The sequence below is a fragment of the Clupea harengus genome, chromosome 2 (assembly GCF_900700415.2).
Source record: "Clupea harengus chromosome 2, Ch_v2.0.2, whole genome shotgun sequence".
Classification (NCBI taxonomy): Eukaryota; Metazoa; Chordata; class Actinopteri; order Clupeiformes; family Clupeidae; genus Clupea; species Clupea harengus.
Genome location: NC_045153.1, coordinates 683,831 through 690,558, shown reverse-complemented (window position 1 = coordinate 690,558; position 6,728 = coordinate 683,831). Strand labels below are relative to the sequence as shown.

Genomic DNA, 6,728 nt, shown 5'->3' with positions numbered 1-6,728 from the left:
AGTATAATTACACCTCGTCTTTAAACAAAGAACACAAATATTAGTGTGCAGTACACATGCTTTAAAAAAGGGCAGCTTTGTTTGCTTTGTTTGCTTCTTCCTTCTCACTCATTTAAATGAAGAATCTGTAGACACGCAAGCAGGCTCCCAGTCAGAGCAGCCAGTACTGTCCAAACAAGTTGGAAGGTGAAAACCTTTAAAAAACTAAAGTTTACCTCGGACTCCAGAGTTGTGTATAAGTATCACTTTATTCAATATGCATATCGGGCTCACTCGTGTCTTGGCAGACAAGACAGAAGAAAAGTTGAAAACATCACACCAGGATCATATAGGTTGAAGTTGGCGTTCTCTGACACCAAAGCACTATGTCAGCAGAGATAATCACATGGTGGGTTCCCACGTCCGAGGTCATCTTACTACGCTTTTTGCAAACATTTGGGTGCACATGTTCCAGATGTAGGAAAGAAGAACACGTAGTCTTTCTTTCCAGCCTCTGCTTACATACACCAAAGTTTTAATCCCACATATAAAGCCAGAAAGGTATGTGATTACCACACATACATGATTATAGTTAGAGTTTTACATTTCTCTATCATGAGTCCTTTCAGTGAACACAGTGCAGTCTCAGTCATGCTAACCCACATAAGACACATAGTATGACTGCATTAGCAAGTATATTCATGGTGTACCAGTGACACAATAACGAAAACACCCATGATACCACACACACACACACACACACACACACACACACACACACACACACACACACACACACACACACACACACACACACACACACACACACACACACACACACACACACACACCACACACACAGTTCTTCATGATCATGCTCAAATAAAGCAGTTTTAAAATGTAATCCTCATGTGTCATCATTGGAAATATTGAGGAATGCTTAACATAGATATCAACATGTCAACACAGATTCATATTTATTGAGTTTTTTTCCTGTCTTTAATCAAGAGTGTGGAGCCGAGAGAGAAAAGATGCAGCCAATGAGAAGGGAAAAAAGGAGAGAGAGAGAGAATGTGTGTGTGTGTGTGTGTGTGTGTGTGTGTGTGTGTGTGTGTGTGTGTGTGTGTGTGTGTGTGTGTGTGTGTGTGTGTGTGTGGTATCATGGGTGTTTTCGTCACTCCATGCAATGCAATATTATTGCACCTCTTCTTTAAACAAAGAACACAAATATTTGTGTGCAGTACACATGCTTTAAAAAAGGGCAACATTGTTTGCTTTGTAGCAGTTCCGTATTTGCGAGTAGCAATGGTCAAGAGGGAGTAACTGAGGCATATAAAAGAGGTTGTCTGAGGAGTGAGACTAACAACCATCTACAACTACTACTACTGCTACTACTACTGCTTCTACTACTGCTACTACAAAACTACTTTGCGAGGGAGTGATGTTAAAGATGAGGGCTGCCATTACACTGCTGGTGCTGCTGATCTCCATGTGTGGATCTCAGACTCGGAGCACCCAGACTGATCTTCACACAGAGAGCCAGAGCACTGGGGCTGCTGCTGCTGCTGCTGCTGCTGCTGCTGCTGCTGAAGTCTCTACCCAGCTGGACGTCTCTGCTGAGCTCAGGGAACTCAGAGCCATGGTAGGGGAGCTGAGGGTGACTCTGACCTTCACTCCTGATGAGCAACAGAACACCAAATATCTGCTGAACAAAATAGTGGGTGAAAATGATGCAGTGAAACAAAGACTGGTAGCCAGTGAGACTAAAGTGGAGGCTCTGGAAAGGGTGAATTTAGCACAAGAGGCAGAGATGACAGCTGTGAAGACTGAAGTGATGAACCTGACCAAAGAACATACAGCACAAGAGGCAAAGCTGACAGCAGTGAAGACCAGACTGGCTGCAAGTGAAACTGAAGTGGTGAATCTGAGGAATGATCTGAGGTCAGTTACTGAGAGAGTGGCAGCCACTGAGACTGACATGGAGCACATGAAGAATGGCACTGCAGCACAACACACAGACCTGACCACTGTGAAGACTGAAGTGATGAACCTGACCAAAGAACATACAGCACAAGAGGCAGAGCTGACAGCAGTGAAGACCAGACTGGCAGCAACTGAGACTGAAGTAGTCAATCTGGAGAAAGAGATCACAGAGAAACCCAAGGTGGCATTCTCAGCAGGTCTGACTAACTCAGGATACATAGAGGCGCTTGGGAATACTGATCTGAACTTGGTCTTCACTAAAATCATCACCAATGTTGGACAGGCCTACAGCAAGACGACAGGCTTCTTCACAGCTCCAGTAAAAGGAGTCTACTACTTCAGATTCACAGTCATGGATATACTATCCTCACGCTATATGAACATCAGGATGTTAAAGAATGGAGAGCAGGTCATGTGGTTGAGTGAGTTTGATACCGATGGGCATGAAACCTATCTCTCAAGTGGTGTGACTCTGCAGCTGGAAGTGGGAGATGTAGTTAACATGCGTCTCCCTGCAAGCTACAAGCTCTTTGATAATTCTGATAACCGCAGCACCTTCAGTGGCTTCCTGCTCTTTCCTCTTTGAAGGGAACACACTGCTCAACTGCTCATGTTGTCAAATGATAAATAATATGCTTCATGATCATGTTCAAATAAAGCACTTTTAAAATGTAATCCTTCTGTGTCATCATTGGAATTATTGAGCAATGCTGATAAAGCACATTTATTAAGTTTTTTTGTTTAATCAAGAGTGTGGAACCAAGAGAGAACAAATGCAACAAATGAAAAGGAGAGAGAGAGAAAGTGTGTGTGTGCGTGTGTGTGTGTGTGTGGTTAGTCAAAGTTAAGGCTGCACCCCGCGCTTCGCCTCCACCCCAACCCTTCTGCATGTGTAGGTGTGTCTCCTCAGGTGTGTGTGTGTTTAGGTGTGTGTCTTCTGCGTGTGTAGGTGTGTGTCTCCTCAGTTGTGTGTATGTGTTTGCACCTGTTTGTCTTTCTTTAGGCCAGTGTATGTATCTGAAGGGGTGTGTGTGTGTGTGTGTGCGTGGCCAGACTCAGAGCTTTGCTGCAGTCTCTACCCTCTCAGTTCCTGTGGCACTTTGCCAGGTCTGGCACTCCTCCTGTGTGTGTGTGTGTGTGTGTGTGTGTGTGTGTGTGTCTGTGTTTTAACGTGTGCAGACATCCGTGTCTGTGTCTTTTTGTGTTTGAATTTGTATGGAGGTGGGTTCCTGTGTGTGTGTGTGTGTGTGTGTGTGTGTGTGTGTGTGTGTCTCTCTCTGTGTGTGGTTGGAATACACATACAAATGGATGGCAAGGACAGGGCCCAAGCATGTGGTTACAGAGGGCAAGCGTGAATAGGAAGCAAGGATCATCTTTGTGTGTGTGTGTGAGTGTGTGCGTGGAGGGCGTCTGTAAAAATAGGGCAAGAGAATATTTAGTGTGTGTGTTTTGAAGCGAACATGTGTGAATGTGGAACAACTATATGTGCAGCTAGATGATGGACAGACACGTCTACTTGAGTTTGTGTGTGTGTGTATGTGTGTGTGTGTGAGAGTTTGAGAGTGTGTGTGTGTGTGTGTGTGTGTGTGTGTGTGTTGTTCCTCCCCCAGACATTCTCTCTGTTCTCTTTTCTTCTCTCCTGGCCCAGTTCTAGCACCATGTCATCAGGATAATTACAGTCATTCTCTCTCTCTCTCTCCTCTCTCTTTGTCTCTCCCTCTATCTCTCTCTCTCTACCTCCCTCCCTTCCCCCTCCCCTTAGAACAAAGGATCAGGATTACACAACCAGACACGTTTAATGACTACCTTATAAGCAACTCCACTGTCTGGGTAGATATAGTAGTACGTCTATATAATGTGTGTAGGTTTATAGTGTAACTTTAGTTTCAGTTACTAGTAATGGGAATATCACAGTTTACATTTTGCACATTCTGGGCTGGGACAGCAATTGTGTTTGTAATGGTAAGTTCCACAAGGTGGCAGTGTTCTCACTGCCGGTTTGAGTGCAAATTATTACTTTGTAAACATTTAAGGGTTCCAAAAATTGCACCATAGCCCAGGCATTGCTGCCTAGGTGATGCGCATGTGTTGTTGTCATGGCGTCAGCAGAGATGCTCTCACTAGACGTTCACTGAGCAGCTCTCACACCCCATGACAAAGATGGTTGCCATGGTGATGTCTCCACGGAGGCATGGTTCACTGGTGCTAGTTTTCTTCATGACGGTGATGTCCTTGTTTCCTCTTTGAGGGAAGTTCAACGTTGTTTATCTAAAGCTGGACTCATTTCTTCATGTGTAGTAGGGTTCAAATGGGGATTGGATGATCACTGTGCCCGTACAAAAAAAAGAGTTTAGATAGAAAAGTGTTCCATTACCCATAATCCTGTGCAGAGTCCATTTGCATTTGATGTGAAACCACAGAGCCGGACATTGAGGTCAGATGATGTAATGCTGGATCCCTGTTTATGCATGTGGAGAAAGTGTCATGTTTGAAGTTTGATTGATTGGATTTACATTTTTATTCTCTTTTTCTTCTTTTTCTACCAGTCGGCTTTGCTGGGAATGGACATCCTCTCTGCCTTAGTGACCAGACTGCAGGACCGCTTCAGAAGTCAAATCGGAACAGGTGAGCAAACAAACAAACAAACAAACAAACAAGCAGAAAATTAAGAATAAAAACACTTATCAGTCCTTTGATGGTACTTTCAGCTTTAGCGTGTGTTTGCGTTTGAGGTTTAGTTAGTCATATTGAATCTAACCCTTTAGACACACCTAGGTGGGGCATCAGCCCTTTAGACACATCTAGGTGGGGCATCATGTCTGTCAGCTCATGGCTCATACCTGGAGGGTGTCTCAGCAGTCAGACCTGAGGAGTTTCTGCCATGACTGCACTAAGGCCCCATGCAGACGGACTCTAGTTTGCCTGAACCCGGGTTCATTTTTCACACCTATTTCACACCTACCCACTTTTTACATCGCGTGCACATGAACCCAGTGAATCCGATTGACTCAGCTGTAGTACATCCCCCACGCCTGTTGGTGGCGCTTTGGTGCTACAGACAACTGAAGAAAACGGAGAAGAAGACAGGAGCATGCTATCAAAGTAACATATGACAGTAGTTGAGCTCCAACTAGCAACGTTTAGCTTAGCCGCATAGCCTACATTTAATCTGCACAGTAACACATTATGGTGGTTTATAAAATCAGTGGTAAGAGCAGACTATAGGTTAAGCGAAAAATAATTATATTTGTTATTGATAATAAAGAGTTTAGAACAGTGCAACAAAGCAATGTGCAACATGACATGTCTGAGTTGTTTAAATGCCTGTGCTTTATGGAGATGCTGAGCTTGAGCAGGAGAGACCACAATGCAAGTGCTGTGGATCCTGAATGGTTTACAATTGCTTCCAATTTCATGGTTTTATTACTAACAACAAATGTAGGCTATTGTTGAGGGCTTTGTCCTTCACGTACTGTAGGCTACCTCTGAAGTAACGTTAACGCTAGCTAGTAGCTATCGCTATCGTTGTCTGACAGGACTAAAGCTAACGTAACATTCATCTGTTTTGAAACTTCCGTCTATAATAAAAAATCTGTTCACGTCAGATTTGCTCATATAGGCTATTGCTGACACTTTTAAAAACTGTTTTTTGAAAAATGGTCTGATGCAAATAGATTAAACAGTGATAGATTAAAGTGTGGCTTGTTAATGTCATCCCTTTCCTAACAACAGATAGATAGATACATTTGTATTAATCCCGTTAGGGAAATTCACGTGGAAAAGGAGCAAGGTAATAGGAAGAATATTTTTTTTTAAACTGGAGAGCTGTTATAACTGGCTGCCAAACTCACTGCGCCATGGCAAACTATTCAGTTATTAAATAATGCCGGTTGTGTCCGTTGTTCTGGCTGGTCTAATGATGCGATCACGTGGGGCAATCCGATTAGGTATGCGGATAGCGTGCAGACGAACACCAACAGCAATCGGATTTCGAGGTTACTCACTTTGGACCCCCGATTCGAGGGAGTGCGGATACAGTGTGCGGATACAGTGCGTTCGTCTGCACGATAGGGCTATCCGGAGACGGGGTTCACCGGGTTCAGACAAACTAGAGTCCGTCTGCATTGGGCCTAAACTGGGTCAAATCAGGGACAACATGTAGTTTTCTTTAAAGGGTATGTTTCCATGTAGTTTTTTTAAAGGGTAGGTTTCCTGGTTGTACCTGCTTGTTTGGCTGAATGAGAAATCTTACTCAGTGAAATGGCCCCGCCCGCCCGTGCCTACTGTCACCCATGGAGGGTGTTTCCCAAAGCAGACACGACGAGCGCCTGCCGTGATCAAACAAAACTGCCTCAAGTCAGAGACACAATTTTGTTTTGAAGCCGGTTTTAGTAGGTTTACAGTAATTAATATCTGATTTTAATGTCTGGTTACCTGGCTAACTGAGAAATTCTGCTTTATGACACGCCCACCACTCACCCACACGGACGGACTGTGGCCTTATGGGTAACCCTGCCAGTGTTCTTGTGTTCTGATGGGCTTCTGTTTTGTGCGTTCGGTTCTGCAGTTCTGCCCAGTCTAATGGACCGCCTGGGGGACGCCAGAGACCAGGTCCGAGACCAGGACCAGACCTTACTCATCAAGATCATGGACCAGGCGGCCATCCCACAGGTGAGGGTGTGCACACACTCACACTCACACACACACTGCTCGGACCCGCTGTGCTGATGTGTGTGTGCTTTCAGTACGTGTGGGACCGGATGCTA

General features: G+C 44.5%; 1 non-coding gene across 1 annotated transcript; it reads right to left on the bottom strand.

The window, feature by feature from the left end:
* Positions 1–3,995: 3,995 nt before the first annotated feature.
* On the bottom strand, positions 3,996–4,127 carry LOC116218777. Its single transcript, XR_004163032.1, has one exon. It is a non-coding gene; the product is annotated as a U4atac minor spliceosomal RNA (small nuclear RNA).
* Positions 4,128–6,728: the final 2,601 nt, after the last annotated feature.